The sequence below is a fragment of the Cupressus sempervirens genome, chromosome 7 (genome assembly GCF_028749045.1).
Source record: "Cupressus sempervirens isolate cs-2001-9-10 chromosome 7, ASM2874904v1, whole genome shotgun sequence".
Taxonomy (NCBI): domain Eukaryota; kingdom Viridiplantae; phylum Streptophyta; class Pinopsida; order Cupressales; family Cupressaceae; genus Cupressus; species Cupressus sempervirens.
Window position 1 is genome coordinate 625,437,203 of NC_143124.1, and position 20,890 is coordinate 625,458,092.

Genomic DNA, 20,890 nt, shown 5'->3' on the forward strand with positions numbered 1-20,890 from the left:
GACCCAATCTGAAACCGCAGGATACATACAATCCTGTGCTGAATAGAATTAGGAGTGTTAAAAAAGTAAATGGAAGATTTGTGCTCATTGACTTTATGGCCTGAAGCTGCCAAATAAATGTCCAAAGCATGTCGAAAGGCTTCAACTTCCTTGATCCTAGCAAGACCCGCAAGAGCAGAATCATCAACAAATTGAAGATGGGAAAGAGAAGGTAAGCCATAACCCCACTGCCACCCCTGAATAGAATTCTGGGTCACCTGATACTTAATGAATCTACCCAAGCCTTCAGCCATGATGATGGAAAGATATGGGGAGAGGGGTGTAAGGAAACTTGGCAATAAAGAATATAACCGTTTCCACATAACCCATAATAGATTTAAAATAAACACGGAATTAAAATCCACATGCAAGAGAATAGACAACATACCCACAAAATTGTGACACAAGATATACCCTGGGAAACCCTCATTGAGGGAAAAAACCCAGCCTCCAAAAGCATCCATCATCATGTATTATTCAGCAAAAATACCATTGCCATACAACCATGGAAGCCTTCATGGCCATAGCCACAACCGAGCAAACTATGTGAACAAGCATGAATCCACACATCCCATGCCATGCTTTCAACCTTCACAAATGCTCCCTTGGCTAACCTGTCAAGCCTTGTCTCGCTCGACTCTTGCCTTTTGTCTTCTCCTTGTCACTCTTTTTCTCTCTTTCTACACAACAACTACCCTTGTGGCTGCTTATATAGTAGCAAGTCCCACAAAACCACCAAGTGGTATTACATAAACCATGTGCTAAAACTATGTGCTACCTAACCCACTGACCCCACATTTAATATTGGGCATTTAATTCTTTTCCCCCAATATTAAATAATTACATAAAATATTTTCACAATGTTACAATACAACTCATCAAGAATATTCCATGGGAATCTTTACATGTTGCACGTCCATCTAGGTACAACATTACATAATAAAAATAAAATAACAATATTATGCAATGTGTGCAACACCCATTATCTCAACAATCTCCCACTTGTTGTATACATTGCATAGGGTCAATCCATAGCCACATAAATGAACAAGGGAACAATCCCTCCCAGCACATCCACCATCATGGATCAAAATACACCAAGTGCTCCATCCTGGTACCCGCAACAAAATCAAAGTATCCAGCATCTCAACCATGAATGATCTCACCTCCTATTATGCCACTCCCACTGGACATACATAGAAGCCATCCAAAGAGAAAGCCACCCAACCTGTTGCATTAGAAGATCATAAAATCCTGTACCAATTGAAAATTCCAAGCGCAAAAACCTGATCCAAAGGTAATCACATGTATCCGTAGTTGTCAAAATATCCATAGCTGAAATAGCACCCACAACAAGTGCCAAACTCATCCAACTATCCATACCTCAAAGGTATAACAAGTGAATCTCATATCACCAACATATCCAATCTATAACCTGCAATCACAAGCCTCAAGAGCAATACCTGACACATATATACCAAGAAGCTCCCACTGCAAAAGATAATGTCAAATCTATAACCAATCCACTCAACACATCTCAAAGAAGTGAATCCATGTAGTATCAAGGACATCCACAATACATAAACTAATATCTTGCAAGAACAACTCTCATAACAAGTCTCCAATGCTCTCCCAAGTTCACCACAACCAACAGAGGAAAGAGATAAAGGAATAACCATGTCATCTCTCACATGACATACGTGAGCACAAACTAGTGATCACAATCTCTAACCAATCTCAAATCCAATGTAGGCAAAAATTGAACATCCAAGAAGATAACCAAGACCGGAGAAACCATGCAAAACATGTATCATGTCCTTCTACACACACCTCTAGATGTAAACTGTGCAAGTATGATCTCCTCCATAAAACCCCAACAAGAAGCCTCAACAACACCCAAACAATACAATATAACTCATCATGGATGTAAGCCTCTCACAAGAAGATCAAACTCAATAAAACCATTCCTAAACCAAGGAATATGCCCAATATAAAACCATCTCCCAAACTCAACCAGCATAACAAAATATGCACATGGAGATAACCAATGCTAAATCATCTCTCAAATGAACCCTCCAGAACTAACTCATGTACCATAGCTCAAGATCCATATCCATGAAAGACAAGCATAAATATAATGCAACTGAGAGAAAATCATGGGCTATACCTCTCAAGTAGCAAACCGCCGAGTAGACCAAGAGTGGGGAATGAGAATGTTCATCAAGATACCCAAGTCTCCAACCAAGACTCATCTAAGAACAATCTCCTCTCAAGTCCATATCAGGTGACTGCCCCTCGGACTTCCTGCTGAAACCATCAACCATCCCAAAAAATAATTCTCTAATCCAAGAGAAATCAGCGTCATCACCATCTCTAAGTATCCATGAGAACCTGTAACCAATCAATCCATGCCAACTCCAAATGCAACATAGCAATATCATGAAGTATCCAGCTTATGATCAGTGTACTCAATACCAAGAAACTAAACCAAGATCAATGTCAAAGTTCCAACCATGGCCTCAGGAACATAAACATGACAACATGATCTTACCATCTCAACTAAAGAGATAACATGCTCCACATGAACACACCATAACATGTCACAACTCTAAACGCGTATCAAGAGTATACCATGACATAATAATGAAACTATCCTCATACCAAGGATAACATGCCAAATAAAAGCATAAACCACACCTTTGCCAAGAACTCTGTGAGTCCTCAAGATGCAACCTTCTCCATACACCATGAAGAAAACCATCTCCACATACCAGGAAGAACCATCTCCACATACCATGAAGATAACCAAGAACTCCATGAGTACTCAAGATCTAACCATCTTCACACACCATGAAGATAACAAGTGCACCATGCAAATATCAAAGATGCTTCTGCAGCAACAGGATCTAAGACAAACCTCCAACATCTGCAAACACTCAATAAATATATCAATGCCAACAACTCCCACTCAATCGTGGTACCAAGTCACCTATGGCATCATAAAATCCATCCTCTCCAAACCAAGAAGATATAAACCAAACCAGGAACTAATCCTGCACTGTCACCCCATCACTGTCACAAGCTCCCACTAAACCATGTATCCAAGCTATCCATGACATAATGATGAAAAAATCCATCCTCTAACCATGAGAATCAACCAAAGCATCAAACCATCAAAGAACTCAAAGTGCACATCATGAGCTCCTTAAAAGAAACCAAATAACCATGATCCTCAACCAAGAAGATATACCACCATAACTGAATCAAAAAATCCAAGCTAATGAACATCAAGGATGTACCTGTATAACCAATCATGTCATGCCAAAATCCATGGCACCATGATCACATCCATAAACCGAGCATCTGGCTCTCAAAGTGTCCAACTTGTCAGCATAAAATAGTCAACCGCAATCCTCCACCATGACTGTACCTGGTAACAACATCTCATCCCTTCAACATGAAGATAAAATCATGTGACTTAGGGCATAGACAACCCAAATCCAAGCCACCAATCTGAATATGCATCAATAATGAAAGATCAATGGGCAAAGACAACCCATAACCAAGCAATTAATGCAACCTGTAAGTATAGACCGCTTACAACACTGCACAACTTGTAGACCCAACAAGTCATCATACATATCCAAGCTAAACACTGATAACCATATCCTCATGAGACCAAACTTGAGTATACAATGACATCAAAACTTAAATCTCCAATGTCATAAACTCACAATGTTACCATAGTCAAAATATACCTATAAACTGTTCAGATCAATATATCAACAAATAAATCATGCCAAACTTGCATCAAATCTAAACCAATGTGTAGAGCTCTCCAAGAGCATTCCGTTGACTACTCGAAGTCCAAAATCTGACTCCGTATGCCCAAGTTATGCCCTAATCCGTGCTCAAAATAAACAACATCTAACTTTAGGGCTCTTAAAACCTGACAAAATTTTAAAATCACAAAACCAAACCTACACCATCTTGTAGTGCTCTGAATTAGCTTTCCAACGCCTATAAGAACTCTGAAATCCGATATTCTGAGAGAAAGTTATGGCCATTTTACTAAGACAAGCTTTTTACCATTTTCAGTATGATTTTTCATTTTTAATTTTTTCAGTGACGAAAATTCCGACGGGATTAAATTTGACGGCCACCATGGGCTGGAACCAAAAAACTCTTTCATTTTCTCTGAACATGGCCAAACTAGGGCATATTATATATCAAAATTTATGGAAATGTCGACCTGGATCCAATGGTGAGGTCTGCTTTTGCCCATGAGGTCATTTCTGCATGCTACCCCCCAAAACCCTCATTTAAATGAAACATCCGAATTTTTTTTTTTTTTTTCTCCAACAATTTCACATGCTCAAATATTTTAACATCCCATCATAACAGCAAACCCAAAAGCTTCAGATCTGCAATAATTATTCATATATCTTGCCCTTTCTTTTATCCTCTCATGCATTCCCATGGATTCAATCTAGGGTTACAAATAATAAAACCATAGCTCTGATACCACTTGTAAGGAAACTTGGCAATAAAGAATATAATCGTTTCCACATAACCCATAATAGATTTAAAATAAACACGGAATTAAAATCCACATGCAAGAGAATAGACAACATACCCACAAAATTGTGACACAAGATATACCCTGGGAAACCCTCATTGAGAGAAAAAACCCAGCCTCCAAAAGCATCTATCATCATGTATTATTCAGCAAAAATACCATTGCCATACAACCATGGAAGCCTTCATGGCCATAGCCACAACCGAGCAAACTATGTGAACAAGCATGAATCCACACATCCCATGCCATGCTTTCAACCTTCACAAATGCTCCCTTGGCTAACCTGTCAAGCCTTGTCCCGCTCGACTCTTGCCTTTTGTCTTCTCCTTGTCACTCTTTTTCTCTCTTTCTACACAACAACTACCCTTGTGGCTGCTTATATAGTAGCAAGTCCCACAAAACCACCAAGTGGTATTACATAAACATACCCACAAAATAGACAACATACCCACAAAATTGTGACACAAGATATACCCTGGGAAACCCTCATTGAGGGAAAAACCCAGCCTCCAAAAGCATCCATCATCATGTATTATTCAGCAAAAATACCATTGCCATACAACCATGGAAGCCTTCATGGCCATAGCCACAACCGAGCAAACTATGTGAACAAGCATGAATCCACACATCCCATGCCATGCTTTCAACCTTCACAAATGCTCCCTTGGCTAACCTGTCAAGCCTTGTCCTGCTCGACTCTTGCCTTTTGTCTTCTCCTTGTCACTCTTTTTCTCTCTTTCTACACAACAACTACCCTTGTGGCTGCTTATATAGTAGCAAGTCCCACAAAACCACCAAGTGGTATTACATAAACCATGTGCTAAAACTATGTGCTACCTAACCCACTGACCCCACATTTAATATTGGGCATTTAATTCTTTTCCCCCAATATTAAATAATTACATAAAATATTTTCACAATGTTACAATACAACTCATCAAGAATATTCCATGGGAATCTTTACATGTTGCACGTCCATCTAGGTACAACATTACATAATAAAAATAAAATAACAATATTATGCAATGTGTGCAACACCCATTATCTCAACAAGGGGGTCACCCTGGAAGAGGCCTCTAGAGGCACCAAATAGTTGAGAAGGTTGCCCATTAATAAGAACAGAAAAAGAGGCAGAAGTAACACAACTTATAGTCCAACTAACCCAGTTAGAGCTAAAACCAAAAGAAAGAAGAATACTCCTTAGGAAACTCCATTTAACTCTATCATAAGCCTTAGCCATATCCAGCTTAACAAACATTGCTCTCTCCCTTGAAGTAGCCATAGAGTGAATAGCCTCAGTAGCAATAACCACCCCATCCGAAATTTGTCTTCTAGCAACAAAACCACCTTGTTCTTCTGAGATAATAATGGGAAGCCACTTTTTAATTCTCTCAACAATCAACTTAGTAATAACTTTGTAAACCACATTACATAAGGCAATTGGTCTAAAAAACTCCAATTGATTAGCACCCTCTCTCTTAGGAATAAGAGTCAAGAATGTAGAATTCAAAGCCCGAAGCATCTGCTTGCTAGAATAGGATTCCTTAACCACCTCCAACAAATCATGATTAATGATGTCCCAAAATTCCTGAAAGAAATCAACTGGAAAGCCATCAGGACCAGGAGCCTTCCCCTTAGGCATGCCAAAGACCACCTCCTCCAGCTCTTCCAAAGATATTGGACACATGAGAGAATCATTCATTTCCTGAGTGATAAGGGAAGGAATACAAGACAAAATAATATTTTCTTCATTATCAGAAGGAGGAGAGTCCTCAGAAAAGAGGGTAGAAAAGTACCGAGTAGCCTCCTGAAACAAAGCTGGCAAGGAATTTAGTTGGATACCTTCAAAATTAACCAAAGAAGAGATATTGCTCCGATTCTGACGAGATTGCACTGTTTTATGGAAGAAGGCAGTGTTCCGATCACCTTCCTAGATCCAATCAACTCTAGCCTTTTGCTTCCAAAAAATTTCCTCTCAAAGTTTCCATTCTTCTAGAGCTCTAGAAGCAAGGGATTCAGCCCTGCCAAGATCCTCAGAGAAACCACGATCTTTAATCTCCCTTGTGATGACATCAAGATCTTCTTGAGCAAGCCTCTTCATAGAGTGAAGGTTCCCAAAGCATTGCCTATTCCATATCCTGAGCTACCTTTTAACATATTGAAGCCTTTTAGAAAATGAGTACATTGCAGTACCATATGTAGGAGCACCATCTTTCCACCAACATAAAACAAAATCATGAAGAGAGGAGTCACGAAGCCACATCAACTGGAACTTAAAAGGAGGATGCTTTGGAACACAAGCCCCGATAGCAAAAAATTTGATTGGCCAATGATCAGAACCCCTCCAATCAAGGATTTCTGAAGAGAGAGTAAGAGTGCCACTAACCCAGAAGCAAGAAACAAGAAATCTTTCCAAACGTTCTGAGATAGCATCAGCTCCAGTCCTTCAATTATTCCAAGTATATAGGCCATTAGAAGGCTTAACATCAGAGAGATGCAAAAGAGATATGTGGTGCCGAAGAAGAGTAGAAGAAGGCCCCAGTCTAGACAAACCACCATGCTTCTCCTCTAAACTTAAAATTGAATTGAAGTCCCTTGCTAACACCCAAGGATGATAAGGGTGAAAATTTCTAACATATTGAATATGGTTCCAAAGTTCCTCCTTTCCCACAAGATCAACAGGTGCATACACATTAGTAACCATGATTACCTCTCCTGAGTCTAGAGCAGAAGCTACCATAGAGAGAGCTGAGTGAGAAGACACCCAACCAAGGGGAGAAATTTTCTATGGATCCCAAAATATAGCTAAACCACCAACACTGCCTGTTGCCCCAATACACTGGCATTAGTCACGAGACCAAATACTGGAGGCATGTTGGACCATAGACTCGATAGAGAGCTTAGTCTCTTGGATACAAAAAACATCAGGACTATGATCAACCACCAAGTTATGAATAGCCTTTTGTCTAGGGATGCTATTCAACCCCCTAACATTCCATGAGAGAATAATCATCATTGGGTAGAACTGGGAAAATGAGCATCCAAAGGTTTCACTGAACTAGACTCAATCAATATATCTCCTGTGAGTTTAATCTTCTCTTGGTCTGTTTTGCACCCACTTCTTAGAGGAGGAGTAAAAGAAACCTGCTTAAAGGGTCTAGGCATCAACCCCAAGGGGAGAGGAGATCCCTTGCCTTTACCTGATGGTAGCACATCCTTAACCAGGTCAACCAGAACAACATCATTATCCTCCAACACCGCAGGAGTCACCAGAGCCTCTATCACAGGAGCTACAGGGACCTCACAGTTCTGGTATACTACAACTTGGGATGCTCCACAAGTGTCATTAGGAACAAATCCCTCATCTGGGAAAACTGGATCAGAAGAGATAGGAGGAAGAATACCCTCCTCTAGAACCATACTATCCAGCACCTCAAAGCGATTAAAACTTGAATCAGATAATCTCTCTTTCAAAGGCCTCTTCTGAGCACGCCCCTTAGCTCGTGGGCGAGCAGGGATAAATCCATCCTTATCCTGCATTTGAGGCTTACCCTTACCTATAACATCTTGTGGATTCATCCCCTTGGTAGTATTAGCCATCTGGGATTGTCCTTTCCCTATAAAATCTGCCAAACCACCATTTCCAGTAGTAGAACCATCCATTCCTTTGGAAGTCAAGTTACGGGGGCACTGATGCTGTAGATGACCATACTCATGACAATCCGACAACAAAAAGGGAGGGATTCATAATCTAACTGTTGCACGCAAGAAGAAGCCCCAAGAAAAATTTTCAAAGAATCCGGTAATGGGTTATTCAAATTAATTTCAACACAAATTCTAGCATAAGAAATAACCTTTTTATCGAGGGAGTGATGTGTGATCGCAGTCGGCTTCCCCAACAAAGCTGCAATTTTCCGAAGGATGTCTTCACGCCAAAATTCCAAGGGAAGGCGAGGCAAGCAAACCCAAACTGACACTGTTGAAGGGAGATCCTCAGCAAAATTAAATCCTAAATGCCAGGGTTTGACAAATAACCCCACATGGCTATAGAAATAAGGGCCTCCTTCAAAAACATGATCACGATTAGACATGCAAGAGAATACAACAAAAAAGTAACTATTCCCTGCCAACATAATCTTCATATCGCCTTCCACCTACCATGAGTGGTAGATCCATGCCTCAAGAGAAGATAGGGAAATTCAGATTCCAAGAAATTTGCAAATCAAAGCATGCTTGGTCCAATATTCAATGTCCTCCATAACAGCCGCTGGAGGAATAACTAGAATAGGGCGATCATGGCTACGCAGAAAACAACCATTAACTTTTTTCAACTTGGAGTTCTCCCCTAAATAAAATGATTCAGATCTCATTGCATGCATAGTTGGAGAAGAACCATCTGTTCTCACGAACGCAGAAGAAATCCCAGGCCCTGCCATGCAAACAATAAAAAACCCCAATCCAAAATTGACTACAGAAGATTACCATAAACACCCACACAAACTATGACCAACAACCGGCAATCCAAACAGAACAGGAAAAAATAGTAGAGATCAAACAACAATAATAGGCTAGGGAAATAGCCCTAGCCCAGCCGGCAGCCAACACTTCTCCTTGCATGTCAGAGTTGCATATGTTCTAAACAAAATATTAATTTAAAATATTCTTACGCAATGTTATTGAGCAATATATAGGTTGTTGCATATCCATAAAACTTTAGAGCTTCCCCATGAAAAGAATGCACATCTCTCAATACATTTCTCTCAACTTTACAGATTGCAGATATCTAAGGCACAGGTGTTTCTAAATTTTCTGACCCGCACAACACATGCCTCATGCTCTATATTACCTATGTACAGATTGACACATGATCTCTCCACTTGATGTGCCTTATCTTATTTGCATCGACATGTATATTAATGATGGCCATATTTGAGCAAGAACTTTCAATGTTCAAGAAGCAAAAACTATTAATGTTTGTTGTTCTAAAATGTCTATTACAATAAAAGCATGGACGATGCTAGTAAAGGTTGTAGACTTTGGCTTTACACGAGCCAATTGGGTTTTCTTAAAAAAATAGTACATTCAGCATTTTTTTAACCATTGCATTCCTTATTCTTATAGATATTGTTGCTAACGATCATTATTGGTTTTATTTTTTCATATTTTATTTGCAAAAGAATTTGCTAAAAGTCTATTTATGACTTGTTTCTTGAGATATCTGGGCATTTTACTTGAAAGTCTAATTGTCTTGTAGTAATTAATGAACTAATTGAAGAATTTATTTTTGTGGGATCTATCACAGTGGAAAGAAAGTAATGGCAAGAATTATAGTTGTAGCTTGCAGCTCCACTTCCTCAAATAATTTCAATTTGCAATATTGTGTAGGATTTAATAGCTACTGACTCCAATTCAAAATGAAGGCTATGACTGGTTTGACAGAAGGAATTGAAGAGATTTTTGAAAAGAATAAAGTCACTTATGTTAAAGGTGCTGGGAAGATTGTATCTGGAAGTGAAGTGTTTGTGGATCTTGTAGATGGTGGAAATAATACTGTGAAAGGGAAGCATATAATCATAGCAACCAGTTCAGAAGTGAAACCCCTTCCTGGAATTAATATTAATGAAAATAAAATAGTTTCATCCACTGGAGTGCTATCACTTAAAGAGGTACCAAAGAAACTCGTTGTGATTGGTGTAGGATACATTGACTTAAAAATGAGTTCAGTATGGGGAAGGTTGGGCTCTGAAGTTACCGTCGTAGAATTTGGTTCTGACATAGTTCCATCTATGGATGGGAAAATTCAAAAGTCTTTTTAGAAGATATTAGAGAAATAGAAAATGAAATTTATTCTGAAAATGACTGGTGTTGATGCTTTAGGACTATGTGTCAAAATTAACACTAGAGCTAGATTTGGGATGTGAGCAGACAACATTTGAGGCAGATGTAGCTACCACTATCAATGGAGATCCCTTTGCAGCATCCATGAATGTCTCGGATGATCTATTCAGTGGTGCAGTACCCAATTCATCAAATGCAGGTGATCCCTTTTCAGATTTATCATTTGGGGCAACCGCTGGGAGAAATGGTGATCCACAATTTGTGGATCCACTTACTTTGTTTGCTTCCTTGATCAAAGAACCTGCTAAAGCTGTCAATCCATTTGAAGCATTAAACAAAAGTTTTACTTCTCAGAAACAGGTCACACAAGGGAACAGTAAAGATCCCCTGAATTCTTTATTCACGTCTTCTGCTACTGGTAGCCAGAGAGGTTTTACAAGTCAACCACTTTCTGAGACTAATGATTGGGGCTTGTACGGTGATTTTGGAGGTGCTGGCACAGGTCCAAAAATGGAGTTGGAAGGGCTTCCTCCTCCTATAGGAGTCAATATTTCAATAGCGAAAGATAAAGGTATGGAGAGTTATAAGCAGGGTCAATTTGCAGTGGCCATACGGTCGCTCTCATGGGCGAAGGTTCTTTTAGAAAAAGGCGGCAAAGACTATGGTGTTTCTACAGAGGTATTAACTTGTAGGGCAATCATGCTAAAACACCTAGGTACTTCTCTCTTCGGCTCTGATCTAAGATGAGGTCTTTATAGAATGAGAAGATCGCTAGATATTATATCGATTTGCAAATCTAATTTGATTATGAGAATTTGTAAATCTTGTGTCATCATAAGCACATGATTGAAAACTGCGATCAACCTTCAAAAACAACTAGCTGTTTCAAGGTGTTGGACAGTTTTATATGAAATGCCCACCTATAATAGTCTATCGGCTAACAAGAAAAGTGAGCTTAACCATGGAAGACACTATATAGTTAAGTGTGCTTGAGCTAGAAGAGTACTAGGGTGGTCGAACTCCTAGGAAGTCTCGATGCTTCACCTCTATGAGCATCACCTAGATATAATGAGTGTTAAATGTTCAATTAATTGTCATAAGAGATTGGTTCTTTTGAATTACTACTCATGAAATATGGGTCAATGAGTCAACTTAAAAACTACACAATTGAATCTTGATAACAATATGGCGTAAGCCTTCCTGGTGGGTGGGTGTCTCTGATAAGCATTACACGATTACAAAATCATATGACTGGGAGCAAGCTGATATGGGGTCTCTTGCTTCTGATGGTGTTGGGGACACTACTCCTGATGCTTTGGTTCAACATTTTTTGGAGGAGGCCCTTGCTTCTTAGACTGTTGGGCCTAATGTCTTGATTGCTAAACCTTTTTTGGTTGCTATTTTTGGACCTGCTATTGTCTCTGGACCTGTTGCTTAGAATGTTTTGGATCTAGGTTCACCCGTTTTGGCCTCTCCTAGGGAGAGTGTTTTGTTGGATGATTCTTCTTCTCCTGTCTACCATGTGGTTTCCTCCGTTTCTTTTGGGGATTGGCAGAATGATGTAGCTAAGCTTGAGAATGGATGGACAATGGTAAAAGGAAAGAAATCTAAGCTCCCCATCCATCCCCTAGATAAGAATTTGCGGTCTCACAAGGGAGGTTCTAAATCTAAACCTAAATCTTAAGTTCCCTTGTTGTGGTGGAAGTTAGTCAGTTGCTCCCTATCTTTGTTTGGTGACTCACACTATTGTCTTTGGGCTTTATATTTTTATATCTTTAGATTTGTTGTACAAGGTTTCGAGACTTTTCAAAACCTATTTTTACTTAATCAAAACAATATCGCAAAGAAAGATGTGGATTTTAGAAAATTGATAACACTAACATAAATTTTGACATCATCAATTTGCCATATTACATGCACATTTACTTAAATTTTAATTTAGTTGTGATGTCTTTTTCTAATACATCATCATTATTTTTAGATTCAATTGTGTAATATTTTCCTTATTATATATTCTATGTTTAGAATTTTTATTCTCTAAAAGTCAATCAAAGCAATTCTTATGAATAATAAGAGACATAAAAAATAAATTCATTTAATAAGATTATTTTTTAGATAAAGAAATTTAAACAAAAAGTTAAAAAAATAATATATGAAGAAAACATGATTAAAAACCATTAATAAGTAAATCTTGTATTTTTTTAGATATATATATTCTTATAGTTAATTTGTTTAAAAATAAAAATTTATCTTTTAAATAGGCATAAATATATCTTCTAAAAGATGAAGATTAATGTTCATCAAGTTTTAAAATAAAAAATATAATAATAAAATTTCATGGTAATGTACAAGGATTTTGAGATTTCTAATTCTTCTTAGTTGCACATTGAAATCACATTTAATTGTTAAGTGCCTAAAATTATGCCACATAGCCTCTTGGAAAAAGGTTACAAAAATATTTGGTATATAAGAGTCTAACAAGTTTATCCAATCAGATGATAAATAATTTGTTTAAAGAAATTACAAACTTAAAAATATTACATTTAACTATATAAAATATTAACTTAGTAACAAAATTAACAAGTTTGTATTTTTTTTTGTCTACATACTTCAATTTAATCACTACTTAACATAGTAATTCCAAAAATTAATGCAATAGTACTTAGCCTATCGGAAAGTACTTAAAATGAAATTGTCATAAACTATGACAAATTATGACAAAAGAGAAAAAGAAATTTGTCAAACTATATCAATTTATGACAAAAGAAAAAAAAGAAATTTGTCAATGATAAAAGAAAAAAGGAAAGTGGAGGCTAAAAAAGAGGAAATGGTGGCTAGAAAAGAGGAAGTGAAGCACACACTAAGGAATAAAATCCCATCTAGAAAAAGGAGGGAATTTTTGAATTTGAAAATTCTTTTATTCCTACAAAATGGAAAATTACAATTTAGGAACTATAAAAATTCCATAAATCAATAATTAGCCAATTAATTAATGTTAAATTAATTAATTGTCAAAGTGTAACAAAAGGGATAAATAAATAATATTTATTTATCAAAACTTAGGACTTAGGAATATGAGATAAATTAATGGTTATTTACCCCTAAAAGGACGAGTTGATTGATATCAATGATGAAAAATGACATGATTGGACAATAATGAAAATGTCAAATTGATTAGAAAAAATAATGTAAATTAGGGACAAAAATTACACAATATTGTAATATAGAAGACATGTTAAAAATGGGGGCATAGGAATGAACCATTTTTTAGTGTCTACAAGCACTACATCTCAAATAATGTTGTAATATAGAATTTAATATTTCCGTACATAATTTCTTTTCTTGGGGTAATCTTCTAAATGGGGGGGGGGGGGGGGTGGTTTGGAATCACCCTTCCATTATGCTGTGATGGATGTCTATACTCTGTTAGCAAGTCCATTTTGTGAATACCCCACAACTATGGCATTCTATGAACTAACAGTTCTTAGAGGCATTTTCTCAAACAACTCACTGACATTGTTTGTGTTTGACACTGTGCATATACATGTGGCAGGGTAGTTGCGATATCATTTGACAAAATTTAATACCCTATTCCAATGCTCTCATTTATATTGGCGTTCTTTATGAAAACCTATGTTTTCCACTAAACTAGACCATATTATAATGATAACAATATCTATACATTGTAGTTATGCATATTTAATGATATAATAATACCATAAAAAAACTAGTTAAAGTAATAAAAAACATAATCATTCAACATCAAACATCATAGTGTTTGGCAATTAACAAAAATCTGGCATTCATACCAAGTAAAGTTAGACATATTAAAGAAATGGCTAGCAATATGAAGATAATTGGTTTATCTTGTGTCCTCAAACGTAGTTGTATTTAGATCTTAGTCTACAACTCAAGTTTAGGTTTTTAACTACCATGTTCAATGGTGTTACCTATTTTGATTATTATGTAATGAGGGTAATAAATTGAACTCCCCTTGTTTGCACCTTTGTGCACATCAAATTTTTTTCTATATATTCTACATTCATTTCCCATGGTTTTTTCCCTTTCTCAATTCACTTTAGGGATTGGGACGTTCTAAGAAATATGCTCAATCTTTGAAGGGCTAGTTGGGCATCTGAGTTGTATTTGAGGGTTGCATATATATATTTTAAGAAAATTGGGTATTGAGTATTGAACCTTTTTGCCATATTGTGCATCAAAAATTAAAGGAAGAGCCTAAAAGTTTTATTATTATGATCTACATGTTATAGAAACCATTTGAAAGTACAGAGTTTAGTAGTGTTGCAAATAACATAATTATTGATTCATGGTTTGCATAAATTGTGTCTAAGTTTGAGATGTCCAAATACAAATAACAGGAACTCCAATTTTCTCATGAAAGCCATAGTGATTTAAGAAAGAAAATACAGTGAATATTGTAACCAACATAGTTGCAAAGGTAAAGAGTAAGAAAAGGAATACCCTTGTGAATATGCAGAGAACATATGTAGTAACAAAGATGGAAAATATACAAACACAGTTTCTAGGTTTCAATAGTGTTCGATCTTAGGCCAAATATGAAAGCACAAGTGCCCATTATTTGTCGGTAAGGACTTGATGCTCAAAAGAATACAACACTCAGATTTATCAACTAAGGACCATGAAGTTCAAAATGCCTAGTTGAGAGCCAAATCCAAAAAGTTATCATAAAAAATCATAAACTCTCATGGACCATTTTTAAGGAAGAGTGCTTTGTTCAAGAATAACAAAATCCCACATCTTCATTTCCATAATAAAACACATTCTAAATATTTTTATGATTTTAAGAAAATAAATATTGTGAAAACCCTCGTCAAACATCACACCATGTAGTTACAAGCGATTTTCCCTAGTGGTAGAAATCTATCAAGCATGATTTGTAGAAAAAAGTAACAGAAAACCTCCTATGCGATCATCAAACATTAGACACAATAAAGTCATGAAGTTTGTAGACATGGATAGCTCATATTTGCACATAAGTGAAAAACATTGTCTATAGTTTTCCAGATCCAAAAACTTTCAGCCACAATTTGTTTGTGCCCAAGTGTATTAATCCCTGCAACGTGGATGACAAGAACTCAAAAATTGATGAAATGAAACACTAATTTGGGAAGCTACTCATTTGAAATATTGAACCCATAATCTCGTTATATGGAGAATCTTTTGCATTTATTTATCATAGGCATTTGAGAGGTCAAGAATGTTAGATAGAAGCCTCATAATTTCTTTGATTCTTCATAAGGTTATATAAATTAATATTAATTAATAATATTATAAATGTTCTAGAATGTATTTTATTGTTATATGTAAAATTTTTCAAGAGTTCTATAGTTGGTGATCAATTTTTATTAAAGAATATGCACAAGATATTTGTAAACATTGCCATGTACATTTTTCATTTAATTTTATCTCATCTTTTTTGTGAGAATGAAATGTATAAGTTTTCCAACACAAATTATTTAGTTTTGCGAATAAAAAACCAAATGTCTACCAGACTAACATAGCGAAAAACATCTGATAAAATTCCATGTAATTTTTTCTTATAAACTATTAAAAGTAAAATATATATTAAAACTTTATAGCTGCAAAAAGTAGTTGAAAAATAAAGTAATATGATTGGACTATGAAATTAGAATGCTTAACTAATTATACATATGATCTCTTTTATATTATACATAATTACTTTAATTATCTAAATATTCATTTGAATTGTTAAATAAAAGACCTATATGTTAGAATATTTAGAATAACTAGTGGGTGGGGGGGGGGAGGGGAGGAATGGTGGAGGGGTGGGGTGAATCACTTATCCACAGTCTAGATGTACCAATTGAACAAACAATCATTGTCAAATAAAAGACCTATATGTTAGAATATTTAGAATAACTAGTAGGGGGAGATGGTGGAGGGGTGGGGTGAGGTAAATTAGTTATCCAAAGTCTAGATGTACCAATTGAACAAGCAATCATTGTCAAATAAAAGACCTATATGTTAGAATATTTAGAATAACTAGTGGGGGGAGGGCGGGGGTGGGGTGGGTGCAGGATGGTGGAGGGGTGGGGTGAGTCAGTTATCCAAAGTCTAGATGTACCAACTGAACAAACAATCACATAAACAATTTCATATCTTATCATTCCATTACTCGACCTCTATTGTAAACTACTAGCAACATTAATTGGCTATCAATTGTTCTTTAAATAACATACTTGTAGAGTGTAAACTTAAATCAATAAAACATCACAATAAAATTCACACAAGTTTGACACAATGATTTTATGTGGAAACCCAATTTGGGAGAAACCGCCAACAACATGTTACTAATTTTCACTCTTATGAAGTAAGCCCTATTAGGAGCCAACCCAATTAAAGATTACAATACACACTGTTAAATGTGGCCTTTTTAAAGGATTTAATCACCTTGTTAGGAGTAGCCTTGTTAGAGGACTTTAGAACATTCCCTTAGAATGTCACCATTAAAGGATTTACACAGACTTTTAGGTCCTTATAACTATTAGGTCAACCTTGATTAAAGGTGATTAAAGGATTTCAAAACTATTTACAATGGTTAGAAAGTAGCAATAGGTTTGATCTGCTTAGTACAACTCACTTTGTATGTTTAGATCTATGTTCAACTCTCAATAACAATTCACTATTGGCCTCCATTGTCATTTCAATCTCAGATTCACTTGGTAACTCTTCAAGCAATCTCTCTGCACTTCTTCTTAATAAAGCCTTTTTCTCATATTCACTAGTCAACAACATTAGTAAAAAATCCAACTGTTTGGAACTCCTTCACATGCATATACATCACAACATGCTTCACTCTCTCAACGCTATTGCAAGTTCACCTATGTACCTCTTTAAATAGGCAGTTATGATCTTTTGCCACATAATCAACACCGTAGATCTTAGGGTCCACAATTTGATCCATCAGATAGAATGTATCTAATCACCATTTTGTTTCTTTCTTCTTTTCTAGAAGCTTCTCCTTGAATTGATCTCTTAGGTTGTTTATCTATTCCTCTCCTAGAATTAAATGATCCAACTCGTCGATCTTATCTTCAACAAATTTTTCATATCCCAAGAAATTAACTTAGTCAGTTGGAAATTACGATTTCTCACAAACAATTAAAATGTTGTTCCTCGACCAACACTAAGTTTTGACACTCAATCATCACTGAATTGCTCTGCCACTATAGAACTTCTTGCTTGACATCAACACTATCACTCGGTCGATATTGATGCTCGATCAACAAAAAAAAATTTTGGCACATACTTTGGCTCGGTTGACACTAGCATCACTTGGCATATATATCAAAAAATTTTGGTCTTTACTCTGTTACTTGGTCAAGCTTACATAAGTGATCTATCTCTACTTATAACCACGAGACTTGAATATTATTGTCTTCTCCTCTATCAACATGATTTAAACAATCACTTTGCCTTGTCAAAGTCTAACTAATCAAATGTCCCTTTGTAGTTTCTTCTTCATAAGTCAACCTTTTCTCTAGATTCTTTTGTTATAAAAAACTTCTCAAATCCTCTTCATCAATCAAATAGATATGACATTTAGATCAGATAACAATCTGTCTCATCAATAGATTTGACATCAATGACAACACAAAAATTGTTCCAATTGTAGTTTCTAACACTATCAACATATCCCTTAGGCGCAAGTGCTCGTACACTTTTAATGTTTACCCAATTAATTTCTTGGATGAAAATATCTTGACCTCCCTTCTTTACTATATTGTTATTCCATTATGCTAGATGAAGATAAGACAAGGGTCCTATAGGAGAGGCTTCGGATTTATTTTCCTTCCCATTTCCTATAACAAGGGTTTTGATTTCCCCATTCTTTCCTCAAAGGATGATGCAATTTAGCACCTTTTAATTTGTGTGGAATCATTGATTTAGTTTGATTCACCTTTTTCTTCCTTTCAACATATCCGTCGTTTGTAAGACTTGCGTAGCTTTTATGTTTCAAATCCATCCTTGCATTTATGGCTTCAACATCTTCATCTCATCTCCCTAGATTTAAACCTCCCAATAAAAGGAGAAAAGTATAAGAGTCTTCCAGGTTGTTTGATGTGTTTATCAACCACAAAGGCCTAGATGTTAAACTCACCCTGGCTACTTAGCTTTACAATTCACTCAAGGATCTAAATATTAAAGCATTTCTTGATTCAAAAGAGAAGGAGCTTGGCTACTTGTTTCCTTCAACCATTGAGTTTGCAATTAGATCTACTTTAGTTCATATCGCTATTTTCTCAAAAGCCTATGCTCAATCAACTTTGTGTTTGGCCGAGCTAGTTCTTATGTTACAAAGTAAGGCCAAGATAATTCCCTTGTTTTACCAAGTGGAGCCATGAGAACTCCACTACATAGAAAATGATGTCTATGTTGAAGCATTTCTTAGATATGTAGAGAAGGACAGGTATGTGGAAAAGATTGAGTGAAAGAAAATGTATACAAAGATTTAGAGTAAGCTCTGAGACTATTTTCAAATCATTTGGCAATTTAATTTCTTATATTAGATTTTTGTAATATGTTATTTTTATTTTAGATATTGAATTTTTATAACATTTAAAATTTAATTGTAGAAATTTTTAGTATTAATATATTGTATTCTGATAAATATAAGAAAAATATATATTTTTGCTTCTCTCCCCTATTTAAAAATATTCTATATTTAAAAATATTTTACATCTAATACTAATCATTTTCCTCCTCCTTATGATCTTTAAAACTATCATCCAATTGAATCCTGCAGTAACTACTGTTGCCAAAACAATCCCTTCAGATAAAGAGAAAATGGTTCCAATTTTTAAAAATTAAAATTTTAAATTTCACTTTATTAAATATTCAATTGTCCATTGATTTGGGCAACCTAGAACATAACCTGAGCCTATCCTATATATATATACATGTATATATATGTATATATATATATATGTATGTATATACATATATATGTATGTATATATATACATATATATACATATATATATATATATATATGTATATATATACATATATATACATATATATATATATATGTATATATATATATATGTATATATATACATATATATACATATATATATATATATACATATATATATATGTATATATATGTATATGTATATATATATATGTATATATATGTATATGTATATATATGTATATGTATATATATATATGTATATATATGTATATGTATATATATATATATGTATATATATGTATATGTATATATATATATATGTATATATATATATATGTATATATATGTATATGTATATATATATATATATATATGTATATATATATATATATATATATATATATATATATATATATATATATATATATATATATGATGTAACAAGTTAGTATTAATTTGCCCCTTTCTCCTGTCCATCTCCATCCTGAAGAGCAGAAAGAGGAGAAAGCTAGGTATGTGGAAGGGGAAGTGCAAACCAATGATAGGAGGAAAGCGTGGATCAACTTCAATGTCAAGACTTCCAAGATGGGCATCTTCAGGGAGGCCATGAATCTCCAAATCCTCATGGATAATCAAGAAGAGCAGCGGCTAGAAGAACTAATTGATCCGGTGATTGTGGCTATTTCGGACAGAGCCAGGAAAACAAGGATGAACCTCTTAAATAATGCTCACAACAATATGATTGATAATTTTAGATCAATCAAATGGCTTTTCCACGAGCTTGAGGAGGTTAAAGATTAGGTGAAACATATTGAGGCAACAAGGAAAGGGATGGATGCCAACAGGAGGATAGATTCGGCCGACAAGCTCAGTCTGGCAGAAAAAAGGATACACAACCTGGAAAACTACAATCAAAACCTTGCGAATTAGATGATCTCCTTGTTAAGCTCCATTAACAACAACATCATCTCTCTCATGGGCTGGATCAAAGATAGAGAAATGCATGAAGATGAGGATGGAAAAGACAGGGATGAGGCTAGAATGGAGGATGACTCTACAAAGGACAACTCCATTCCTGATCAGGACCAGGGGAATCAAAGGACGCAACAGATGGAAACAAAGGAGAATCAATTGGCCTTTGAGGCTGCTCAGGTTATGCATGATCTAGAGCGAAAGAATGAGGAATAAATGTCGCCTGTTCTTTTGTTTATCATTGTCTTTTGGCTTTTTATTCTGGCTTTAGGCTGTGGCTTTGCTTGTTTTTTTTCCTGGTCTTTTCTCAGAACTCTTTCCTTTGGTTGGGTTTAATGCTTATTATCAAGCTATGAACTTAAACTTTTTTGGCTGGGCTTTCACGCTTATTATCAACCTTCTTTTGTTTTAACTATTGGGTTTCAAGTTCCTTGTAAAACCTGTTTATCTAATAAAAAACAATTTAGTATTAATATATC

The 20,890-nt window shown here is 35.6% G+C and overlaps 1 pseudogene; it reads left to right on the forward strand.

Moving 5' to 3' along the window:
- Positions 1-10,032: 10,032 nt before the first annotated feature.
- On the forward strand, positions 10,033-10,434 carry LOC149548251 (dihydrolipoyl dehydrogenase 1, mitochondrial pseudogene; annotated as a pseudogene).
- The last annotated feature ends 10,456 nt before the right edge of the window (positions 10,435-20,890 follow it).